Source organism: Manis javanica, chromosome 6 (assembly GCF_040802235.1).
Source record: "Manis javanica isolate MJ-LG chromosome 6, MJ_LKY, whole genome shotgun sequence".
In the NCBI taxonomy this organism is placed as follows: Eukaryota; Metazoa; Chordata; class Mammalia; order Pholidota; family Manidae; genus Manis; species Manis javanica.
Window position 1 is genome coordinate 118,106,077 of NC_133161.1, and position 27,358 is coordinate 118,133,434.

Genomic DNA, 27,358 nt, shown 5'->3' on the forward strand with positions numbered 1-27,358 from the left:
GATTAACAGTTCCCATTAGAAGTCAAGTGGATGAGTTGCTCACCTAAAATAGGCATGTGTATTTTAGCAGCTTGGTTTCAAAGATCAGGCACCACATGGACTTTCATGTGTGTGTGTGTGTGTGCACATGAATACAGGCCTGCGTGCCTTAAAACAACTAACTGTATTTGCCTCTTCTGATCCATCTGCTCTGACAGCACTAAACAGTCTACAGAGGCTTAAAGCATGTGGGTTGAAGGGTTAATATTACTTAAGAGCAAAGCAGTAGTCCAGGGCTTTGTGTGTTTTCATCAGAATGTTTCAGAGCTTCCCTCATTGCTCTCAGTAGCATTTACTGCAGGTGGCAGGGGTCCACCACATCCTTCTGATGGGCAAGTCGCAGAGGGCAATTCCTACTTAAGTATTGATAGGATCCAATTGTCTTTCTTCTCACTCTCTGCCAGCTTTGACGGGATTGTCTGCGTATTTGTTTGTTTTCTCAAAATAGAGCTTTCGGTTTGGGTTTTGCTGAAGATATCTTAGTGAGTGTGGTGGTCCTGACAGAGATCACAGCAATGGTTCAAGCGTCATCTGACTGTTGGAAGCCTTTTTCAATAACAAAGAAAGTCATATGTAAGGCTCAGCTTAAACCTGTGGACTGGAAAATTTAGTGGGATACATGATGGCCACTCTTTGGGGAAATGAAACCACTGTCATGATAAAGGAGGACAAGTTTTTCTCACCTGCACTTTGCTTCAATATTTTCTTTTTCTTTGAATGCTACTTACCCAGCTCAATGCTCTAACCAAGTCTTCCCTACAATGCCTGTGCCTACTTGTCAGAATAAGGTGATGTATTAGGTCAATAGGAATTAGCTATTCATGCCATTAATTTAAAGAAAACTTTAAAAGAGAGAAAACTAAATAAATTAATTTCTAATTGTGTATTTAGACCTATAATATCTGTATTAAGAGGAGATTCAGGAAGATAAGACAGTTTCAGGCTTCTTTAGCTTATGTCACATTTCCCCAGAGAAGAAAGTTTAAGACACATTGTCTTCTAATATATTGAAATATATTTAAACAATCTTTTGGGAAATGTTTAGACTCTGGAAAAAATTATATCTAATAGGAAAATAATCCCCAGAAATAATTAGTGGAATAAAAATAGACTATTTCAAATTGTTTTGTTTATTTATTATTAAGAGGGAAAAGAGTAAATCAACATCTCTCTCCTCCCACTGCATTTTTTAGGTGTGAAGGGAAAGAAAACCACCAGAGTTGAACAGTTTGAGAGTGGAGTTCTCACTTGATGGAATCTAAACAGACAAGCAGATAGGCCAAGAGTTTGAAAAATCTGATTTTAGATTTCACAATTTTAGAAACACTAAGTGGAATGAGACTAGGTTCTAGATTTGTTCATTTAAGGAAAAAGCAAAATAACCTTGATTCCCTGTTACACATACCTAGAGAAATCTATGTCAGCTTGACCTTGTTTAGTCAGAAGTCTTTCCAACTAAACAAATCTATGCAAATCGTAGCTCGAGTGCACAAGAACAGATTAGCTATGGAGTAGAAAAACTATCAATTCCCTTTTTATACTAATAGTGACACACTGTGTGCACACAGCTAACTCGATCAAGACATAAATGCATGCATTTTTATCTATCACCATAGTGGTATGACAAAATCCAGATCTGATACCTAAGCAATCATTCTGCAGATTGAAGAAATGATGAAAGTCCTTCCACATGGGAAGAATGGCATCAATATGCTATAAGCATCTTTAAGAGAGAGAGAAATTAGAACCCTGGGTATACTTGTTTTTGGATGGGTCTCAGGAAAAGGAGTGCGGATGCCCAAGGGAAAACTTTCTTGGTCAAAGCTGAGATTTGTGATGTGATGAATGTTCCAGCAGGGCAGGGATTTTTGTCTGCCTCTGTTCTCCCTTTTGCTGCTCAAGATATAACATACCAGGAGGTGCTTCATGGTAAACTTCCCTACACATGCTGGTTTTGAGGTGGGAATAATACATTCTCCCACCTGGTTATTGACATAGTCTCAGGACCTGTCTCTTTGCTTTTGTTCTCACACCACAACCCTCTATCTAGTCCCCGAGCAACATAAGTGTAAATTTTTTTAAAGCAAGTCCCTTCCATGTTAGGAGCCCTGCTCACCCAGTGTAGCTTACCACCTCCTCTCTGACCACCACCCCCTCCTCTACCACACTCCAGCCACACCGGCCTCAGTCCCATCCTTTACTGTGCCAACTGCATTTTTTGTCTTCGGGCCTTTGTACCAGATTTCTTCTCTGCTTGGGATGTCCTGCCTGATTCTGCTGTTCTGCTCATTCAAATCTCGACTAGATGTCTGTAAGAAAAAATAGGAGTAACAATAGCAACCGATACTTTTATAGCACTTACCATGTGCCTAGCCCCATTCTAAATGTTTTACATACATTAACTCATTTAATTCCAGTAGCAAAATTACAACTAGATCCTGCAGTTATGAACCTCATTTTCAGATGAAGAAACTAAGGCACAAAGAGGCTAAGAAAAATGCTTAAGGTCAGACTTGGAAATACATTAGATCCCATATCTGAAGTTCATTATTTTAACTGCTTCACTATTCTGCTCCTCAGAAAATTGCCACCCAGTTGGCAATATCACTCTAATTCAATTTTCTTGATAGCATCTATCACTACCTGATACTTTCATATCAATACTTTCATAAACTGGTTATTTATCTATATGTCTTTTTGTTACTTTCACAAATTGTCTATCTCTTTTTTCTGAAATATAAGTTCTGTGAGCCCAGAGGCACTTCTGCTTTGTTTACAGCAGGCCATCTGACATCTAGAGCAGCTATTAGAATGTAGGAAGCACCCATTCCACGTTTGCTGAGGAATTAATTAACAACTAAATTTTGCACGTGCCTACCTGGTTGTCAGCTCAGGCCTCTGAGGTGAGCTGGATTGGGCCATTCATCTTGAAGGGCTCAGAGTCCTTAACCATTAGTTCACCAAACCTGATGATTCCCCTTAAATCCCCTGAGGAGAAATTGATTTATGCATCAGAATGACAGTTTATTAATTCAAGGTGAGTCATATTCCTGTCAGCCAGAAAGCATGCTCACCACCTGTTAGAGAAACCTCTGTGGGAAAGCAAATTAAGATCAGAAGGTTGCTCAGCAAATAAAATCAAAGGGAATTTGAAGACTTTACAAGATATGTTAATCATGCAATGGCACCTCAATGAATCACCCTTCCCAGCAACCAAGCTAATTAGTGAGATTTTCCAGTCAACAGGGACTCTGATTATTACACAAGGACTCTACACATGTTCAGTCTCCAACTCTAGAAATCTTAATTCTCCAACATATCTCAAGACACCTTTGTATGCATCTTTTCCAGTCCCCTCAGTTTTGGAGAAGAAACACACTTCAAATGCCATTTCCAGCAGCCACCTCCTCCCCTCTGTATGGGTCCTCACAGTAGATCCTTTTTCTGGTGACCCCTTAATGTAACTCAGTTCCCAAATGACTCAGTTCAGTGTCTCAAGATATAATCTCATTGGATTGGACCAATTCATAAACTGGTTATTTTGGGGTCATAATTCTATATGGTATAATTCTGTATGCAGGGATTGAGTCCAAAGAGAGTCAAGGAGTAGTATAAGAAAGTCAGCAGAGGCTTTAGGTAGTGAGGCAGTTTCTCATGGAAATGGGTGTGTGCAGAGAAGCAGGGATTGCATCTAGATATGACTATATAACTCTTAGATTGTCCATTTCATCTCCATTGTCCATTTCTAAATAAAAAGACTGTCTTTACATTTACTGAACATTATGCTTTATATTTATAACCATATTTATAGCAGCAGTAGAGCACAGAAAATAAGAGGACACACTATGAAGTAACATCAAAGTCTGATTTCTAGACCCAATGTTTACTATATTAACTTTGTTCAGTCTCAGTTTCTTCAAATTATTGCACCCACCTCATAAGTGTTAATGAGGGTTAATGAAATAATATTCATGAAATCCTCAGCACAGTGCCAGTATTAGATACATATAGAATATTAGACACTGTTAATAATCATTATCATTTAACCAATACAGAAGGGCTTGACTGTGCTCAGTAGTATAAATGTTCCACATACACTAAGTAGGACAAAATGTTTCCTATTTATTGAAATAAAAAGTTTTAAGAGGATGTTATAGATAACACAACATTTAAATGTCCGGAGTCCCTTTGTACATCTGCCTTCTCAGCAATCAGATAGTTTGTCCGCACTGCTGGCCAAGTCTTGCTAGAAGGCTAAGGTGCCTGGACCATCACTTTCTAAGGTTAATTCAGAATTCCTTAGGAAATACATTTTTAAGGATTTTCCACAGTCAGATAAGATTACGAAATACTATCTATCATTTTGAAAAGTCAAAATACACACTAAGATATTTAGGTAATAAGTAATCTTTCATTAAAAAATCAGATTGAATTTGCTTTATTTACCTGTCTTACTTGATAATAGCCAAAAGCTCTCCTAGACATACTTTTTTTCCATTTCATGTCTATCTCAAAAATTGATAATTGGCAGAGCATTTTATAAATTTTTTAATAAAAAAGCATTTTTTAAAATTTCCTAGGCAGAGATTCCAGGGTAGCTTGTTCACTTCCAGTTTCCCTTTCACTTTGAAATATATACAGAAATTGAATAATCCCCCCACAGATCATCTGACAAATGCAATGATTTCTGACTTTTAGATCTTTCCTTCAACTGCAAAGCTATCACCATTGTAGAAAGCAGAATCATGACCCCTCTGCTCTGGAAGGATTTACAAGAATAGTCTCCAGAACAGGCAAATATGTTACCTTAAATGGCAAAGGGAACTCCCCAGACGTGATTAAAGATAAGGACTCTGAGAGGTGAAGATTATCCTGGATTATCTGGGTGGGCCGGACGCAATCACAGGAATCCTTAAAAGTGAAGATCTTTTCCTGGCTGGGATATGCAACCATGAAAGAAGGAGCAGAAAGATGTCATATGACAAGAACTTGATCTGCCTTTATTGACTTTGAAGATGGGAAAAGGGTTTATGCCAGAAGCCAAGGAGTGTAGCAGATTTTAGATTTTAGAAACCAACAGTGGCCCTTTGCTTATATGCAACAGGACCACACAGAGACCTAGATGGTCTAACCACAAGGCAGTGAATCCTGCCAATACCAATGAACAAAGAAACAGATCCTCTTTCAAGGCTTACAAAAAAGAAACACGTCTCTCACAACTTCAGTTTCCAGCTTCATGAGACCTGTATCAAACTTCTAGCCTCAGCTGGATAAAAATGGTAATATTGTGATAGAGTGTAATATAGTAAGATCATAGAATTATCTTGTTTTAAGCATCTGTGGTAATTTGCTATGGGAGCAACAGGAAAGGAGTACAATCATCATCTTCACAAATAACATTTTGATCATTTAATATGTGCCAGGCTCATCTCTACACAGTTAACATGTAGTTAAGTTTAATTTCAGTCTATTAACTAATTAATCTATTAATCCATTAATTCTCACGACTATCCTAAGGTAGGTGCTTTTATTATCCCCATTTGTGTAGTGGAAACCTAGGTACAGAGAGTTCAGGAAGCTTGCCCAGGGTCTCATAGCTGGTAAGTGGCAGAGCTGAATTCAGATGAGGCTGTGCGCCTCTAGACTTGGCTCTGGTTCACTGGAAACACCAGCCCAGAGAGGATCATGTTCAAGGAAGTAAGTAGTAGTCAAGGCTTCTTCAGACACTCTTGACTACTCCATTAAATTAAATTATAAATCTCTAATTTATCTTCATATTTAATTTAGATGCTACATTTTCTATTGCTTTTTGGATGGCGCAAACTTCAAGAACAAGCTGAACATAAATTGTATTAATTTTATTAGCCCGATTTCAATTTTACACACAAACATATTTATGCATCCAACTAGTTGTAAACCTAGATTTTCTAAGAAATATTATCCACACTCTTTTAAAAACCTCATTCATCACTGTAAAATATTGAATATCTGAGTCTTCTATTTATATAATAATTCTTAGTATTGACTCAGACAACTTGTTAATTAATTAAATATGGTTTTATTATGTGCTCAGTGCATGGGTAAGTAACAGAAATGTAAAAGAAATATGTAGGTGTATTCTTGACCCTCATAATCTATAAGAACTCAGAAAGATAAGACATTCACATCAGAATCAATTTTTATGAAATTTTCAACTTGCAGGAATTCCCTCACTTTCCCACAAGAAACAAGACCATTTGAATATTCCATAGTTTGGAACTGAACTAACTAGAGGTCAGCCCATCTATTACAATCTGTCCTATATTCTTTTTCTCCAGTTTTAAAGTAAAATTTATGCCAAGTAGGACAATAAGACAGATACTTGGTTGAAAACTCACACACACACACACACACACACACACACACACACACACACACACACAAGCATATGATGCAAATACACGTATATACATTCCCCTCCAACCTCACTTTATACACTTAAGTCCTCTTGACCCCTTTGGTAGCCCCCAAATATATTCAGGAGAGCCTGACCCATACACTTAACACACATGCAGACAAATATTCAAAGCATGGATCTTTCCAAATACTTACGATGGCAAGTTTCAAATTCCTTTTTAAGACTGGACCTCCGTAACCAGGGAAATAACCCCGAATAAACTTCTGAATAAACATTGTAAAATGCCTCAGCAAAACATGAAAAACAAGTGTAACACAAACATCCACTAAGTCCTGTCTCTTTCCCTTTGAGAGGACCACACCCACTTGCTTACTGGACCAGCAGAGCCCCTCCTTACGCATCCCTCTCAGCTTCCTTTCCTTGAGCATCATGAACCTGTTTATCCCCTCCAGACTCCACCAGGGACAGTTCTCCTCACGTGGAATTCCTATTTATAATCCAGTTAATTAGTCAGAGTCTCTCTCCACAAAGAACTCAAGAAGAGATGAAAAACAGCATCTCCCCAAGACCCAGCATCTATATGCAAATATTTTCTGAAGTATTTGCAATAAAGAAGAAAGACAATTAAGGCTGTAGTGTGGATTTTTTTTGAATGTCAAAAAAAGAAGACTTGAGAACATTAGATCCTAGTAACGGGCTCCTCTGAGGATACTTCTCCGATTCCTAATCTAGCTCCTCTGACTTAAAATTTATATGCCTTCCACATTCATTTTTATTGCAAATCTTTACCTCCATCCCATTTCCTTACATTCTTCTCTATTCCTTCCACAGATCACTGATGTCTACAACTTGCATATCCAAGAAGCACTCCAAGGCTTTAGCGAGGTAGACACTGGTCTCTCACCACCCAGAAAAACACAGCAAGAGGGAAAGTAGGAGTCGGGTGGAGCAAGCTGCACCTTGCTGGTTCTGCTGCTGCTGCTGGAAGTGGCTGTGCCTTTTTAACTTTTGTCTGGTACTCCCACAAATGTGATCAGTATACCTACTAATTCCTTTAAATAGTAAATTTTTCTGCTCCTTCTCCCACTAACAGAACAACCTAAAACCCAGGTAAACAGATTAGGAAAAGGATATGCTCTTTTTCAGATTCTCCGATGCCAACTGGCTGTCCAATAATTTGATTTAGACACCAATTCCTATTTCGTGCAGACCTTACAGAGCAAGGACTCAGTTTCACAAGGCTGCTCCCACTTCCGGCTCCAGTCACAATTCTTGGGAGGCAGGGCCACTCTACTTCTGATCAACTGGATATAAATCCGTTTCAATAATTTACTAGAACGATTCACAGAACTCAGGAAAACAGCTTATGTATGTTTACCAGTTTATTGTAAAGGATAGAAATCAGTAACAACCAAATGGAAGAAAAACATAGGTCAAGTACTGGATGGGGCAGGATGATGCCTAGTTTCCATTCCCTCTCTTGATACGCCACCTTCCCAGCACATTGATGTACTCACCAACTAGAATATGCTCATGGAAGCCCATTGCTTATGAGTCTTTATGGAGGTTTTATTATTTAGGCATGATTGAGTAAATCATTGGTCATTGGTGATTGAACTCAAGCAACCCTTGTCCTGACTCCATAGGTTGGAGTGCAGCAGAGAGCTGAAAGCTTGGTCCCTCTGGCCACCAGCCCATATCTAGAACTTATCTAGAAATCTCAGTCATCAGTCATCTCATTTGCATACAAAAGACTTTTTTATTGATCAGGAGATTCCAAGGATTCGGAGATATCTGTACCAGGAATTAGGGGCAAAGACCATATATACATATGAAACATACATACATACAAACATACAGACACACATTTATTAATTATACCACAGTTCTGCATTAACCAGGCACTTGCACACTCCTCTCCACCCACCCCATGAAATCAGCAAGACACCATTAATGTGTTACTGAATGAGGTAACCTTAGTTTATTCCTGCTCAACCCAGGTAATTTGGATTTATAATAGCTGCATTTATCCCTACAAAAAGCTCAGTTTCTCACCTAGGGAAGTCTGTAATTGATCATATTTCTTCAACCAGATCTTCTAGTAAGGATAAAGATTGTGATTCTATCTACTACAAAAAGATGTATTATCCTTCCATTAGCCATATTTTCTCCCACTCTTCTCTACTATTTGTTGGTCCAAACTATATTTCAAAGAGTGGCAGCCAGTCCCCACTTCCTCTGCAATCAGAAGTCTTCTCAGTTGTCCGCTTCAACTTGCTTGCTCATACCTGGAGACACAACTGAAGCCCGTATTTACAGTAAATAATAAATAAACGTTTATTGTCATTTTGAGTGGCAGCCTTCTAGTTGCACAAAAACTATACAATAGAACCACTCACAAGCATCTTGGGATACTTGGATATCAGGATCCAAACATCATAATCCCAGAATCCTTTTCAGAGTAGCTTTCTTGGCTGAAGTTTCCTGGTCTGGGAATGGAAACAGTGGCATGAAAGGTGTAGGGTCAGGAGTTGTTAGGACCAATACACAAGATGAACCCATGTTTTTGTTCTATATAGTATTCCTGTTTTGACATTTTTTTAATAATTTAATAAATTAGTGACACACTAGGACATATTTTGTATTTATCAAACCTATGAAAGGAAAGCAAATATGTCACATTTGAAGAAATATAAGATCGAATGCCAAGATCTATGACCTAATAGAAAACTTCAGAGCCCACAACTGGATACACTTCCTCTCAGAGGGGCTTATTCCTTATTCTATTTGGATCTATTATGTCCTTCCCATAGATGCTTTCTGTTTGAGACCTTCTTCTAATTCTTTCTTTTCAGGACTTCCTATTGGTTTATTTATAAAACCAAACCTAATGTAACTGTATTTTGACCTGGTAAAGGTAGCTGACTGATTCATAAAATAAAGCCTTATGAAATCTTGGGCAGAATCTTGGTGGTGGGTTGCCCTTACTTCCATTTGGCACCATGAAGTTTAATGATGTCTCTCACATTTTTCACTTAGTTTTTCTCCTGATTCTTAAAGCATTTTCACATGATCTTGTTACGGAGTTGATTGCATACTTGTATTATTTTCAAATAACTCTCTCACTAGATAGTAATCCTTTAGGCTATTTATTTTGAAGTGATTCCTAGAAAGAAAATACAAATTTAAAGATTATGAGGATTTTCTACCACCTTTTAAATTAAAAAATAATAATTTTAAGCTTAAGGAAGAGTCATAGAAGTAGTACAGAGTGTTTGAGTGGTGATGCATCCTTTCCCAAAGAGAACACCTTACATAATGCAGCACATTTGCCAAAACTAATAAGTTAACATTGGTACATTGCTATGAACTAAACTACAGACTCTATTTGGGTGTCACCAGCTTTTCCATTCATGTTCCTTTCCTGCACCAGGATGTCACCCAGGACCCTCAGTGCAACTAGTCTTCGTTGTTCCTGAATCTCTTCCAATCTGTGGCCTCAGGCTTTCTTTGTTTTTCATAATCTTGAGACTCCTGAAGAATATGGTCAGTTATTTTATACAAGGTCTCATAATTTACATTACTGGAAGGACTATCACAGAGGTGAAGTGCCTTTCTTCATCTTTTCTGGAGGTGCATGATGTTGATATTTCATGTTCTACTGATGTTAATTTTGATCACTTGGTTAAGGTGGTGTTTGCCATGAAAAGTTACCATGTTTTTCCTTGTAATTAATATATGTTTCATGGAAAATACTTTGAAGCTAAGCATATATACTCTTTATCTTTAAAGCCTTATCCATTAACTTTGGCATCAGTTTTTCGATTTTGCCTGCTGCTGTAATTAATATTGTGGTCTAATGGGGGATTTTGTATTATTTCTTTCATTCCTTCTACTTATAAATTGGATTTCTTCTGTAAGGAAGAACTGTCCATTCTCCCCCATTTATTTATCTCACACTTATCTTTATATCAGTTTTTACTCAAAGATATTCATATTATTCTTTGGATTATAATCTAGTATCATTATTTAATTTGTCACAAAAATTATTCCACCTTTGGCCATTAGGTGTTGCTTTGTGCCCTTTCAACATACCTACATTATTTTTATGTTGTTATTCAAATACTTTGTCACTTTCTGGCACTGCAAGATTCTCCAGAATTTTTTTTTTAATTGCTGAGTTGTAGTTCATTTATAGATATACCATAGTTTGTTTATCCATTAACTAGTGAATGACACCTGACTTGTTCCCACTTATTAGGCGTTATGAATAAAATTGCTATAAACATTCAGACACCAGTTTTGTACAATGTAAGTTTTGATTTCTTTTGGAGTAAATTTCTGGGTTATATGGTAGGTGCATGCTTAACTTTTTAAAGAAAAAGTCAAGTGTTTTCCAAAGTAGCTATACCATTTTGCATTTCCACCAGCAAATTATGAAACTGAATCGCTTCACATATTTGTGAGCACTTGGAGTTGTCAAATTTTCTTCCTTTGTTTTTGTTTATAAGTAGCCATTCTAAAAGGTGTATAGAGGAATCTCATTGTGGTTTTTCAATTCCCTAATGATTAATGATATTGAAAATCTTTTCATAAAATTACATGTCATTCGTACATCTTCTTTAGTAAAATGTGTATCTTCGTTCCATTTGAAAAACTGGGTTGCTGTTGTTTTATGGAGAATATCTGTATGAAAACTATTTGTTGAAAATAGGATTTGTAAATAACTGTGACATGTCTTTTTCATTCTTTTAAAAGTGACTTTTCCGAAGTAAAACTTAAATTCTATGAAGTCCAATTTATCATTTTTTTCTTTTATGGAGTATGCTCTTAGTTTTATATCTAAAACTCTCTAACCCAAAGGCATGCACATTTCCTAATGTTTTCTTCTGGAAGTTTTACAGTTTGATGTTTTACATTTAGATCTGTGATTCATTATAAGTTTATATCTGCATAACATGTGAGGTAGAGGCCAAGGTTCATATTTTGCAAACACATACAATTGGTCCAGCACCTCATTTAAAAAAGATTATTCCTTCTCTATTTAGTAGAGTTGACAACTTTACCAAAAATGAATTGACCACACTTGTGGTCCATTTCTGGACTCTACATTCTATTCCATTCATCTACATATCTATCTTTTCAACCATACCACACTGTCTTAACTAAGAACTTTATAGTAACTCTTAAAATCAAGTCTTTTTTTTTTAAGGTTTCAAGTGTACTTCATTTATTCAATTATACCATATCTTAATGGGTACACAGTGCTTTTACTTGGTACCAATTATGAATTGGTTTTGAAACAATTCAGTATTACACCTGCTGGAATGATTATTGATTTCTCCATTCCTTTGGAGTGACTCTGCCAATAGGGAACAGGTTCCCTTCTATTCCCATTTGTGTTGTTGTGTATGTCCACACAGCAACACAGAAAGTTGCTCCACTTGCTAATACAGCATTATCATATTTGTCATGGAATATATTTTTGACAAACAAACATGTATGTGACAAATATATTTGCCATATATATCATGGAGGCATATGATTTGTGAGTCTCATTTTATGTCTTTAAGAGTAAAAAAGCATTAAAAAAATAAAATTAGAAATCACTCAAAACACTGAACAGGATTAGGTAAATTAAGACAATTTAAGCCTTGTTCATGTAGTAAGTAGATTAAAAATGAAATATTTTTGTTGTTTTATTTATATAATTAAACAAAATTACTTGTTTGATTTTACTATGCAAATACAGCATAATTTTATTGCACACATAGTGCTTATGCTTTCATGAAGCAAGTTTGAAAACAAATACCACTGGGAAATTAAATATTCTACAGCTTTTCTTACAGGTTTCTACACAGAACTGGACAAGAATGCCTCCCTTAGGTAGCAAACATGACTCCAGAGACTGTGTTTCATCTTCATTTTTCAGAATAAGTTGATTTATCATCGATCACAAAAAACCATTTAGGAAGACCTTATAACTTGATTAAGTCTGATTGTATCCTCATTTATCCTTATATTTGTTCCAAGCCAGTTCCAAATTTATCAGACAGGAGGTTAATCACAGTGATTCATGGCAATCTGGGGGAAGAATATCACACAACCACTTTGGTTTAGATGTATTCTGAGAGTTAATTCCAGTGTTAAAGAAGTGTAAGTCCCCAGGAATCCATAAGGGACATCAAAACACTTGTTTTTCAGTATCAGCTGGATTCAGCAGAAATAACCTTATTTGATAGTGAGAAAGAGAGAGAAATAATGGAAAGGAGGAAAGTAAACTAAAGAAACCACAGATACTAAATGGATGCTCATAATAAAAATGTTAGAGTGGAGACAAAAAGAAAGTCAGAAGAGAACTCTGTGCTTTTGGTCAGAGACAGAGGTTTGTAGATTTATGAGAGAAGGAGGGAGATTAGGAGAGGTGAACTAGGGAGTTTGTGGGAAAGACAGAAAGAGATAGACAATGGAAGATTATTAGAGCTTTACCAAAGGTCATTAACTGGATCCCCTCTGACATTCTACAAGAGGCTTTTAATAAAGCTTTGAGGCGCTTCTCAATTACTCTTGTTTGCCAGATTGGTATTTATTGTACTGCATTCCAAGCAGAGACTAAACTATGAAGATGTTTGGTTTTACACCAGTTTCTGTAGTGTTATTATTACATTTTCAGCTTACATTATGTTGTTATTATTTTAGGGAAATAAATTCACTCCCGAACAACAGTTTATCATTAACTTCTTGAAAAAAGGGATTGTAATCTCCACAGAGTCAAGCAAAAATAATTTTTCCCTAAGGTATATTTTAATTAATTGAACCAACCATTGATACACAACTCTAGGATGTCAAATGGTCTCAGGCCATGTTTTTGTTTTTTTCTGAGTGTGTATATATACTATTTTTTTATTAAAGTGTCATTGATGTATACAAACTTATGTTGGTTTCAAATACACAGCAAGGTGGCTCAACATTTACCCATATTATTAAGTCCTCACCCACTCCAGTGCGGTCACTGTCATTAAAGTAGTAGAATTTTACAGAATCATTAACTGTATTCTCTGTGCTGCACTACCATTCCCATGACCAACCTATATTTGATCGTGAATTATTGTCTCAGGCCATGTTTTAGCATCTAAACTTGTTGTTTTAAATTTGTTTCCTGAAAACATAACTACAATTCTTCAAACCAGATGATCTCTTTTACCTTTATAATTTGAAATAATAATAATAACTCCATGCAAACATATTTTCACAAACATAATTGAATTTGGTCTGTACCATAGCCCTGTGAAACAGGCTGAGACATGGTAGGTATTATTTCCACTTTACATTAATAAAAATGAGGCTCAGAAAGAAAAGTCACTTGTTACTGGTCACACAGCAGAACAGGATTAACACCCAGTTGTTTGCACTCAAGCTTATGTTATTTCTAAAACATTTTTTAAATAATAAATCATAATTATTTTAGCTCTTTGAAGTTAAAAGCCAATTCAATAAAATTTTTTATTAATGCACAATTTGAAAGGATACAATGTATTATATACTGAAATCTCATCCTTGTTTAACCATCCTACATAAAAATATATCACTTAGTTATCTAATTGAAAATCTACCCCTTTCTTAACAAGAAATAAATATATGAGCACAATTCCATCAACAGTGGGATTAAGAAGAACTCATGAATGACAAATTTCTTAACAATATCAGATTCTACCCAATGGTATTCAAGGTATTATTGATGTATAGTTTAAATGTCAGTTTTAACTACAGCTACTGTTTTACCTGAGTTGAAGATAAATGTCTTCCTGTAAAGAAAAAAACACAGCAACAAGAACCTAGGATGAGAAAGAAGACATGAGGAAAATTCCTTAGCCCTTAAAGGCAGCTCAGATCTCACGATCAATGAAGGATGAGCTTATTGTTCAGCAAGCACACTTTCAGAGTGCCCCGTGCCAGGACCCCATCCACCCCAAGCTGTAAGAAATGGTTTACTCCTTTATCCATAGAGATCCACTGCCGTCTTTTCCCCTGTGTCTCATTAACAAACTGTAAAATCCAAAAGGGGGTCACCACAAAATGTCTCCATTGACTAGATCGCCATTACCATCATTTTTTTAACTGAAAGTTTGAAAAAAAACAAAAACTTTTTTTTCACTCCCAGTAGAGTCCATCATGGTCAAGATTGGTCAGACATCACGGAGGTCTCAGTGTGTGATTAATGCCAACACTTTGCCTGAGGTAGACGGGGGGATAATTTCTAATATTCTTATTCACATTGTATTAGTTGAATGACTTGGGGTTTATTTATTTAAAGGAGACAAAGAAAAAAAAAAGACGAAAGGAGGATGAGAAAAGCTTCATTAGAACTGCCGCACGGGGGAGAAGAGACAGGGAGAGGGGCATTCTTGGCTCCCGGCTACAACGCGGTCTTACAGGTCCTCCTAAGACAGATGTTCTTAATTAGAAGAGATTGGAGCTATGAAATTTTGCTATCTCACTGAGTCTTTTGAGCTCTTCAGGATGAATTCAAAATGCACAGCTGGCTTTGTTTTCCACTATGCTTTCTTGGCCTGGACCGTCAGAATAATTGCTTCCCTTTGCCACCTCAGGTTAGTATTATAGATCTGCTTTAAGGTCCTGGAGAAAATCTGGCAGAATGGGATAACAATTATACCCTACTCAATTTAATGTTTCCCAACAAATAGGTGTCCTTATGAGCCTTTAAACCAGAAAAAAAAGAGAATGAAGAATTCACATAATGGTATAAAATCCCTACTGGCAAACCACAGTGAGATAATGACACTAGAAAAAAAGCATTTGCTTCTTTAGGGGACATACACTTTTTACTACTTCTAAGTTCTGAGAAATCAGGAGTAACCTTCATAAACACTGTTGAATGGCTTAATGGGAATTTCATTTGACTGGAATGGCGTTGGTCACTGTGAAACTGTCAAACACAGGGTGACTCAGAGTAAAGGGTGGATGGAAGCTTTGGAAATGAAGAATTCCTGTTCTCTTCAGTCCTTGTCTATACTCAGCCCCTTTAGGTTGTTTTTTTTTTTCCAACTCATGATTGATTCATTTATTTATTCATCATAATACTGAATTATAACTTACTTCATTCTGTAAGCACTGATACAAAAAATACTAAGTGTCAGACCCTGTCCTAGAAGGAGGGGTTGCAAAGAGGAGAAAGCCCATTTTTTTTCTTCAGTTTACTTAAAGTCTAGTAAGGGAAAACATCCAAATGCCATATGATATGATACATACTTTGATGGAGGTAAACACAGAGGGATGTAAGTGCACTTAGAGGGATATTTCACAGCTACTGGAAGAGAGAGGTTTCCAGGTAAGAGTGCATGCCTGAGCCATAATGTCTTATGGGAAAAGCAGTAATTCAGTAAGCCAGGCAAACAGAGGAGAGAAAGATGCACCAGGTACAGGAGCGGTAAGAGTACATGTGAGGTGATGGATGTGTTAGCCAACCCTGCTGTGGTAATCATCTCACAATATGTATGTATAGCAAATCACCCCGTTGTACACCTTAAGTTTACACTATGTTAACAGTCATTTATATCTCAATAAACTGAAAACAAATTAAGAAAAAAAAAGTAAAGCCTGAAATCTACAAGAGACATGTAATTCCTTAACAGATTATCATTCCTCTCTTCTTTTTTGATTTGGTTTCTTTTTAAGAAAACAAAAGCACTTTTTCAGTCAGGGAGCCCATCAAAAGCTAAAACCAGCCCAGCTTTAAGGATGGATATTCTGAGAGAGAGTGGCTTGCAACAGAGGAAGACAGACAAGACTAGCAAAGCCTGCTGATATTAACAGTAGTCAAGATGCAAATAATAGCTTGCATGCAGTGACTGAGTCCTTTCTCAGCTGTTTAAATGCTTTAGAAATATTAAAGAGCTTCAGATAGTACTTACATTTATGGTAAGCATTTTGTAATGTATATACGTATATTATATTTTACACCTGAAACTAATATATTTTATATCAACCGTACTTCAATAAAAATAAAACAGTAAGCAGCTTCGGTTAGCTCCAGTATTGCTGGAGCATAGACACCAAATGAGCGGAGTAGCATAGGGTAAGTCTGAGAGATGGTGAGGCAGCAGGTCATGCAGGGACTGTATCCCAAGGACAATAATAAGCCAAGGAAGAGGAACATGGATACACTTTGTTTCCAAATTACTTTGACTATGTGAGGGCATTTGGGTAAGAAGATATCAACAACAACAAAAAAACATTTACTGAGTGTTTAATATGTGCTGGGTACTTGAAATAATAATTACAACAACTTTCTGAGTGTTAACCACATGCCAGGAACTATGCTAAGCCCTTTACATACATTATTTCAATTTAACTCTTTTTACTATCCTTATGAAGTAAAACATAATTTCCCAACTTTGCAGATGAGGAAACAGGAACAAGTAGGCTCACAAAATATCCAAGTCAGATCAACTGCCCAGTTACAGAGCCAGAATTCAAATCCAGATTTTCTGCCTTCAGAGCACACATTCTTAATCTCCAGGTTTGTTTGTTAGTTAGTTTGCTTTTTAAGATGATTGAGACTTGACATCTAAATGATAAGGACAAGCAAATCACAGGACTATTATAATCATACAGAAGAAAGACAAAATAATCAATACCACAATGATGCCTAGAATTAGGGAGAATTGTTCATTACCATGGGGGAGGGGGTGAGGTGGGGGGGTGGGGGAGTGTAAGGAAGATAAAGAGGCACAAAAATCTCAGTCATAATATAAGTCGTTCAGAGGGGTGGTAGGGTAGCCTGGAGAACATAGGCAATCATTCTGTAACATATTCCTATGTTGACAGAGAGTAACTGCACTAGTTGGGGTAAGGACTTAATGTGTGTAATTGTCGAACCATGTTATTTACTTGAAACCAATATATTATATATCAATAAAAAAAAAGAAGCTGGTGTGTGTGAGATTGCTGTGGAAAATGTGGTCTCTATTTTCTAAGCAAAGTATTTGCTGACAAAGGTCACAGATTGGAAGAAAATGATGAAGATATTTTTTTTATATAAAATGTGAAGAGTACTGACTATGGCAACATGCAAATTGTTTTCCAGTATGATAAGACTATTTGAAGTTGATGATCATGAATTTATAGTGGGAGTAACAGACATAAACTGGCCTCACGTTTGTGAGAAATAACTAAATGCATGTACAGATGATGATTATAGCCATAAGAAGAAAATATCATGAATTGGGAAACATGTCTATCCAAGGATGTGAGTTAGAAAAATTCCAGGAAAGGGAAGTCTCCCTCCCCTTGACACAGGAGCATCTTCTCTCTAAGGCAGCAGGATCCCATCCCGAGAGCCTGCCCAGCCATTCTCCTTGCTGAGTGCAAAGGCAGGGGAAAAACGAGCAGCCCCACCTTAAAGATGCAGTACCTTCGTTACTGGCACAGGATGGAAAACTGTGCTCAGTAAATTAAGTCTCAAATAGTAGACAACCTGTAACATACAGATCCCAATGGGAAACGTGTTCTTAGCACACTGTGAAGATCAGGTTATGCTTATGCTTTTTTCTTATTTTGAAACAGTCTCACCAAGAACTGAGAAAATACGCTACACCTGAGGATGAACTAAGCAAAAGAACAAGGAAAAAACTCAATGACATAAAGCATTGCACAAATATAAAGTGGTGTCCCTTTCATTCCCAATTCTATTTTCTATTTCTTTTATTACAGGATGAACATGAAAAATTCTGAATCTACCTCTAATCTGTAACAATGGTAAGAGAGCCTTGAAAAATCTACTGTATTTTGATCATGATTTTAAGAAAACATATTTATTTTTTATTCATTATAATGGTTAATTCTATGTCATCTAAGACAGTTTGGGTTTATGGTAAAGAATGGAACATCTACTTTTATAGTATATTTAGAAATAATAATTTTAATCAGCATAAAACTCATCATGTCTAAATGACTATACTAAACTCATCAGTGTGTATACTGCACCTCATTCAAACAGCGAGAAAAGGTTTTTCTAAAAGCTGTCACCCAGGGGGACAGAGGCTTGCCATTTACCTTTGGAAAGGTACAAACTGGGGTCCTCTTTTCACTAGTAGAAAAAAAAGAATATAATTAACCATTTTTAACTTGACATTATCATACAGTGGAAAGTGCAAATTCTATATACAAATTGAAAGACTTTAAAATCAATGACAAAATAAAAATATCAACTGTTATAGTGAGCTGAAGAATGATCTCCTAACCCCCCAAAAATGTCCACATCCTAATCAACAGAACCTGTGAATATGTAACTTTGTATGGCAAAAGTAACTTTGCAGCTGCGACTAAGGATCTTGAGATGGGGATGTTAGCCTGGATTTTCCAGATGGGCCTGATGATACAATCTTAAGTGTCCTTATAAGATGGAGGTAAGAGGGTCCAAAGCAGAGAAGGTGAGGTGACAAGGGAAGCACTGGGAAAGAGAGAAAAACCATTGAAGACTCTATTCTGCTGGCACTGAAAATGAAAGAAGGGACCATGAGCCAAGGAATGTAGGTGGTCTCTAGAAAATGAAAAAGATAAAGCAACAGATTCTCCCAGAGAGTCTCCCAAGTTCTAGATAGAACCTTGACAACACCATGTCTTCAAACCAGTGAGACTGATTTTGGACTTTTGAACTCCAGAATTATGAGAATAAAGCTGTACTGTTTTAAGCCACTAAGTTTTTGGTAATTTGTTACAGCAACAATAGAAATACTAATATAATCACCCTTTCATATTGTCCTCACCACCCCATACCCTGATCTGGAAATATAATACCTGAGATCTACTTTGAGAAAAATGTATTCCCCACTCAGGGGGGAGCAGAGATGGACTAGTGCACAGCAGTGAAAGCAGTTCACCTGTCAAAGCCTCACGGTATGCAGTATGTACAGACAAGAGAACAGGGCAGCCATGTTCACAGATGCACATAATTTTAGATAAGAGAAAATAGCCTCTTAAATGCCTCTGGTCATGTCACCTTAGAAAGTCTTCTGAGTACAAACATGAACTTCTAATTTTTATTTTTCCATACCTTGGGATTTTCCTACATGAAGTTTCCTTAAAGGAAGGCATATGCCTCAGCTACTTTTAATCTCATAGACACAGCTGTACTGCCTGCCACCTGCCAGAATTCCTGCCCCTTAACTTGACCAAATATATCTTGGTGAGTAGATATCTTAAGAGTAGTAGGACTGATTTTAGGATTAAAAAGCCAGTTTTAGGTCCTCAATCTGCTGCTATACTTCAACAAGTCTCTCAATCTCTCTGAGCTTCATTCAGTTCCATCATATCTAGAACAAGATTGGTATTGCCTACTTCAGGGGGATATAAAATTAGATGACAGTTGACTGAATAACATGTAATCATTGCACTTAGTAACACAATAATGCTATTTAAATCATGTTATACATTGATCTAGCTTTACATTTCATATAATTACATTACATGTCACTCAATCACCATAGTACCTCTGAGAAGTTAGTTAAGTGGATTTGATCGCTTTCTCCACTTAGCAGTAAAGAAACCGAACTTGAAGAGAATGCCCTGTCCAAAAGCTAACAAACAGCAAAGCAGGGAATTGAATCAAGATCTTCTGACTCCAAATCTCATGGTTTCTCCCACAAGGATAAATTAGAGCTATTCTTCTTCAAATAGAAAAAAGAACAGAAAATCTTCCAAAATATAATAGCGTTCTGTGATGATACAACAACATTCCTAAATCAGGACTAAGATAACAGATCTGTAGGAACCTATGTCCTGAATGGGGGGAGGGGGGGAAGAGCACGGTGGGGAGGGAAGGGGTACCCATATAATATGAGACATGTGATTAGAAATGTCTAGCATTAAGCCTAGCACAACAGCTTCATTAAAAAAAAAAAAAAAAAGGTGTTTCTTGAGTGAAAAAATAAAGATATGCCTGAAAATACATTTGCCACACTAGGCCCCTGCGCTGGAGAGCAGTTCACTGTGCTTTGTCCGCAACAGTATTTTTGCTTCTGTAATATTTTAGTACCTCTAGGATTAATTTGAAGTGGATTTTTAATTTAGTTTAACTAGGTACTGAACATCTAATTAATATTTAAATCACTTTAGTTTATATAAAAATGAAGGTGCCTACTAATAATATTTAATGGTTATTTATAGCAATATTTCAAAAAATGAAATTTCTAATGAGTTTACATAAATATTTGACATAGCTTCATTATCTTCAAATTTATGAATGGAGGCTGAAGAAGTAATACTATTTCTCAGCAGGCATTCTTATCTAATAATGTGGTTGGTAAGTAGAATCCACTTGGAAAAACAAGTTTCATGCTCTTTCTAATGCAATTTCTAATGTTGCCTAATTCGTCAAAGATTAGACACTTAAATAGAAAACAGTTCTTACCACTCAGGCTCAGATGTGCATTTTCAAAACACCTATTTATATGGAAACTGACTACTTCTGGAACCTGCCTAACTCCTAACAATGCCATCATTATAATTACTAGCAATCTCAATTATTTTTGACTGTCTGCTATTCAGAAATCATGATGGAAAGTTCTGGAATAAAATGAAACTAAGGTCCTGTTACTTAGGTCTTCCCAACTTGTATATAGACTCCATGAAAGTGAGGTGCATGTTTTTCTCATTCATTTTATGTTTTCAGAGCTTTCTATCAGGTACAGACTAAGCACTCTGGATGTTTTCAACGAACAGATCTACACAATTAATAGTGATGCCCTGCTGGCTGACATTCCACCAATGCCCACCAGTATCAGTGTAACAGTTTTTTATGACTGGCATCCATTAATCTTGGTCAGTGCCCATGATTTACAAGTTGATAAATATTTTGTATTGTAGGATCTGAAGAATCAAAAGTTAGCATAAGTACAGCCATCTTAAGGCCTAAATACCACCCCCTAACCCAAAAGAAGGAAAATCATTAGAATCTTGAAAAACAAGTTAGTTAGCCTGTGTCAATTGTAGTGACCTTTAGTTAGCTAACCGTAAATCAGTTAATCATACACGCCTAGCTTATCTTACTAGAACCACCCTAGACATTCCGTAGGTGATCTCATCTAATCAGACCCCAGGATGTGGCGCCAGCAAAAGATTTATGAGCCTATAGAAAAAAACCCTGTATTGTGATTATGGAAAATTTTACCCCTTTTGAAAATGCTATAAAACCTTCTGCCTTAGTGTGCTCGGGGTCCTCGTTGAGACCTGCTGCGACAGGCTGACTTGGACCCCAACTAGTTGGCTTCCGAATAAATTCCTCTTGCTTGTTGCATCAAGAAACGTCTTTGGTGAGTGATTTGGGGCGGCGCCTTCCTCAGGGGAATCCAACATTTGGGGGCTCGTCCGGGATCATGCGCTCACCCCGCTTCACTCCCAAAGTCGCTCTTGGAGGAAGAGGTAAGATTAGTGGCGCCTTGGTTTGTCTGTGTTCTGTTTTCTGTTTTTCAGTGAGACCGGTCAGAATTCTGAAAGGGGGTACCCACTGTCTGGCAGCTGTCCCGATCCCGTAAAGGGGTCGAGACTGCGGTCGGTAGACGTACTAGGAGCACCGCAGGCTGCAACCCTGGGGGACGCCTCGGGGAGGTTGGGAGGCCAGGGACGCCTGGTAGCCTCCCGTCTGTTTTTCCGGCAAGGTGAATCTGATGAGATAGGGTTGATTTTCAGGTGCCAGGAATATCAACCCTCTGATTCCTTTCGGTTTCTGTTTGAAAATCTGAGAAAAAACAAAAAGCGGCCGCTGTGTGTCTAATCTGTGTGTGTCTCTGTTTTTTGTGTCTTTCATGTGCCTAATAATTGTTATACTGACAAGGGGACAGACTCAGACAACCCCCTAAGTGTGTAAATGAATATATCTTTCTACCTCCAGATGGTATTAATGAAACTGATTTAAAGACAAGCGCTTGTGAAAATTGAGTGTTCTAAAACTTCCAGAAAACCTGGTAAAAAAGTGTTAAGCATTAATGCTAATTTGAGTTTGCCTGAGGCGGGCATGTCCTGGTAGTTGTCTGCTGCCTGAGTTTACCTAGAGTCATTTGAGTCATGTTATCTGCTAAATCTTTTAAGAATAGAATGCTTAGAAGCTTGGCTTTGTCTAGTGTTCAGTGGGGGTCTTGTGAGTAGGCTAGCATAGTTGTTGCAGGTAGGTGAACTGGGTAAGTGTGGCAAGTGAACACCTTTTAAATTGTGTGTTGCAGTGTGTATGCCTACCTGCAGCCTGAGAATCTTTGTAGTAACTTAAAGCCTTAGAGTTTTGTTAAGTTGAGAAGATGTGCTCTGTGTTTGCTGGGAGATTGTGCTGTGAAGCTCATGGTTGCAGAAATTGTAGAATGTGTTCGTGAGTTTGTTGGTCTAGAAAATGTTAGTTTGACAGTTTGCAGTGTCCTGCTTCTCAGTGTTCACTAGAAGTTAAAGTTTCTAATGGTTTTAAGTTCTAATTAAAACCACTTAAAGTAATAAAGAAAAACATTTCTCTATGCTAAAAGATGTATGTTTTAATAAGAAAAAGTATAAAAAATGAAAACTCTTCTGCATGCTAAAGAATGTGTTTTGTAATAAAAGAAAGTAACTTTGTTCTAAAGTACAGCTATTTATTTAAAGAGAGACAAAGAGAGAAAACAGCGTGGTGCCTTTTGTTGTAGAAGATCAGCTCAGCCTGTTGCTTTGGGGGGAGAGTTAGGATGTTTAGAGATAAAGTGAGATAAACCCAGTCAAGCCGCAGGCAAGCCCAGGCATAATTCTCACCGGCTTATGTGCTTGGGACCATGGGGCAAATGAAGAATAAATTACTATATTCTTACAGATATAGTCATGCCTAGTGAAATTAAAGCAAGTGAGTCTTGATATCAAGTGCACAGCAAAATTAAAATCTCGTTTCCAGTTAAACAGTTTTCTTTAACTGTTAGTCTGCTCTTAATGTTGAAAGATCACAGCAGTTTCTCATGCTTAAAGTCTCAGTGAGTTGCCATGAAATCGTAATGTTAAAGGGACTAAAAGCTAAAGTTTGTTAGTTAACAACTGTATAACCTTTATTTGCCTTTGAAATATTTTGTTATTAAAAATGATTGCATGGCCTGAAAAATTGAATTCCTAAGCAGAATAGTAACAAAGCTTTTTTCAGCTGATTAAATGCACTTAGTTAACAAACCAAAATTTATTAAACTGTAGAATCTGGACAAGATTATGTTTCTCCCAGAAAAACAGGTTTCACTGTGAAGGTTTAGATAGACGAACGTGTGACCACTTTTGAAAAAAGTTGTAATAGATTTTTTGAGAACCACCAGGTCTTCTTGTTTAATTTATATGCTGTATGTTTTAAAAAAAAAAAAAAAAAAAAACATGAGAGAATCTACTATTAAAGAGTAAAACATTCTTGAAGCTTTCAGAGAAGACCTGTAAACTTAAGCACTTTCTCTGTTTTTTGTATCTGGTCTTAGACACTTATGCTGAGTTATGTTCTTATTATTTTCACTGTTTGTAAGCTATTGATTGTAAGCCAAAGGTCATCATTTCTCAGTCCCTAAATGAAAAAGTAAAATGCCTGATCTCTTTCATCTCAAAGCATATTTCTGGTCATATCTGAATATCTGTGTGAAAGAAAGAGACATTTAAATTTGAGATTCTGCTTAAACTTTTAAGTTGAATTTGACTATAGCCATATTCATTCTTTGTATGTATCTCTAACAGGTCTTTTGTATGCCTGGTAATATTATACTCTGCCTTGAGTTTAGACAGTTCTTTCAGCTAAATATGAATTCTTATTGTAGCTTTTTTCCCCTCCTGAAGATGAAAGCAGAAGAATCTACCATCTGCTACCATTCTCTCAAGAATGCTTAGTAACCTAGAATTAGTTTGACTTTCTGTATGTTGTCTTTAAAAATTGACAGCAGCAGTCTCCCCTGCTGCCCCATTTTTTAAGATATCTCGTTTACTGTGCTGAGTATATAGACAATAAATGTGTAATGATAGTTCTAAAAAAATTAAATGCAAAAAGGTGCTTTTACCTCTAGTTAACTCTGATATTTTCCAGAGGGCCCCTGGAACATGTCAGAAGAATTTTTTCTCACTAGACAAAGTATTTGACTAATTTGGCTTATTTATCTGATATATATATATTTATTTACCAGGAAAGCACTGTCAAAGAGAATGATGCTAAACTTTGTTACTGAATGTTTTGTATTACAGAAATATCAGAATTTCCTTATGTCAACTGTTTTACAGTAAGCTCTCATCATATCTTTAACCATTGTCATTTGTAAGTCTTTTGTCATTTATAGTATTATCCCTAAACTGGTAAAGAACTAGATTTCAGCAGAACAGGTATTAGTTACATAAGATTACATAAACTAAAGAAAATGATTTTGTGTCTTTTTGTTTCAAATGTTGCTGGTAAAGTGTTTTAACCTTGTTCTCTTAAACTGACAACAGTTTAGTAAATGACTATCTTTATGAGCAGAATTGAAACATCCTTCTCTCTACTTGATCCCTCCAGAGTTTAAAAACTTTCAGTGACTGTTTTTGTATTCCATGGCAGTATGTTTATTTGCACGAGTTCAATAAGAATCTGCTTTCCTTGTGAGAAGACTACTTAAGAACACTGGTTATACTACCAGGGCTTTGACTGGAATGTCGTACCTGAGAGACATGTGTATAAACTCAGATGTGAACAACTTTAAAGAACTAAGATTGACTTTATAAAGCCAACAAAGCCCCTTGGAAGAACTGGCCTGGTACCTTGCCTACAGAGTTCCCAGCAGCCTTACCAGGTGAGTAAAGAAGGTCACTTCCTGGCAGGTGCAGAGACCTCGAGAAGAGAAGAATTCATCCAAATCTACAGGTACTGCAGGCAAAGCCTGATGGCAAGTCTGGCTTGGCTGTCTGGCCTCAAGAGGCCTTTAAAAGTTCAATCTGAAATTCCTTACAAAAAGTTCCAGCAAAGCATATTTAAAAGAGCCTGTGTAATCAATTGCTCTTCTTGCTGCACCTGTGCAAATAATCAAGCCAGCTGTTAATTATTTTCTTAACCTAGTTACTTCTAGTAAAAATGAGAGTGATTTTAGAGAGAAGTATCGTTTCAATAATGCAGCCTCCTTCCAGAATAAAAAATCCAACTCCAGATGTTGCTACATAACCTAATAACACAATTTGTTTTATCTTGCCTAGAAGCCACAAAACTGCAAATAGTAATAAAAATGAAACCCAGAATAAAAGCGCCAGCCTTCTGAAGCCCTCTCAACTGACCAGTGATGGAGACCTAGCTGCACCCTTTACTGCGCCCCCTTCTCAGCATGAAGCAGCCAGAGCGGTCATCACCCCTCTTCCCTAGCAGCAGCTAGAGTCTCTATCTGTAGAAGAAAGAATGAGACCATACCCATAGCCTTCCCTGGTAAAAACAGGTATTTAATCCCTCCTCCCGAGGGATAGTGGGCTTGTAACACTGGAGTGACCCCATGTGTCTCTACTTCTGCCTTCAACTCCTCCCGTGATTTCTGTATCATGGTCCAGCTGGTGCCCAGGTTGATGTATCATGATGATCTCTCATTCGTAGCTGAATTTGAACCTAAGCATAGATATAAGAAAGAGCCGGTCTCGCTGACCTTAGCCGTGTTGTTAGAGATAAGAGTCGCAGCTGGAGTGGGAACGGAGGCAGCCGCTATTGTTCAAGGGAACCAGCATTATGAAAGACTAAGGACTGCTATTGATGAAGACCTAAAAACCATAGAGCAATCCATTACAAAACTTGAAGAATCTCTGACTTCCCTCTCTGAGGTAGTCTTACAGAATAGACGAGGGCTAGATCTGCTGTTCCTAAAAGGAGGAGGACTGTGTGCAGCTTTAAGAGAAGAATGCTGCTTTTATGCAGATCATTCCGGGATATTAAGAGATTCAATGTCAAAACTTAGAGAAAGGCTAGATCAGAGGAAGAGAGAGCGAGAAGCAGGCCAAGGACTGTTTGAATCTTAGTTCACTAGGTCCCCGTGGTTTACAACCCTGATATCCACTCTGGCTGGGCCCCTACTCATCCTTGTGTTGCTTCTAACTTTAGGACCCTGCATGTTAAACCGGTTAATAACTTTTGTTAGAGAAAGAGTGAGTGCCGTTCATGTACTAATGTTGAAGCAACAATACCACTCACTCAACTCACAAGAAGATACAAACATTCCATGATTGGAATGCCCCAAAAAGAGAAGTGGGGAAATGTAGGATCTGAAGAATCAAAAGTTAGCATAAGTACAGCCATCTTAAGGCCTAAATACCACCCCCTAACCCAAAAGAAGGAAAATCATTAGAATCTTGAAAAACAAGTTAGTTAGCCTGTGTCAATTGTAGTGACCTTTAGTTAGCTAACCGTAAATCAGTTAATCATACACGCCTAGCTTATCTTACTAGAACCACCCTAGACATTCCGTAGGTGATCTCATCTAATCAGACCCCAGGATGTGGCGCCAGCAAAAGATTTATGAGCCTATAGAAAAAAACCCTGTATTGTGATTATGGAAAATTTTACCCCTTTTGAAAATGCTATAAAACCTTCTGCCTTAGTGTGCTCGGGGTCCTCGTTGAGACCTGCTGCGACAGGCTGACTTGGACCCCAACTAGTTGGCTTCCGAATAAATTCCTCTTGCTTGTTGCATCAAGAAACGTCTTTGGTGAGTGATTTGGGGCGGCGCCTTCCTCAGGGGAATCCAACAGTATTATTTTGTATTTTGTATTAGATAAATATGTACATCTATATATAAAAAGTATTTTAAAGATTCAGTGCATATAAAACTTAGAAAAGGGTGAGGAAATGTAAACAATAATGGTGTTAATAATGGGGATGATGATTAAGCTGAGAAAAATGAGCACAAAAGGAAAGATTACTAATCAAATAGCATGTTA

At 37.1% G+C, this 27,358-nt stretch overlaps 1 long non-coding RNA gene across 1 annotated transcript; it reads left to right on the forward strand.

The window, feature by feature from the left end:
* Positions 1-21,316: 21,316 nt before the first annotated feature.
* LOC140849982 (uncharacterized) lies at positions 21,317-26,697 on the forward strand. The gene is made up of 2 exons (XR_012132574.1): positions 21,317-25,242; positions 25,640-26,697. It is a non-coding gene; the product is annotated as an uncharacterized lncRNA (long non-coding RNA).
* The last annotated feature ends 661 nt before the right edge of the window (positions 26,698-27,358 follow it).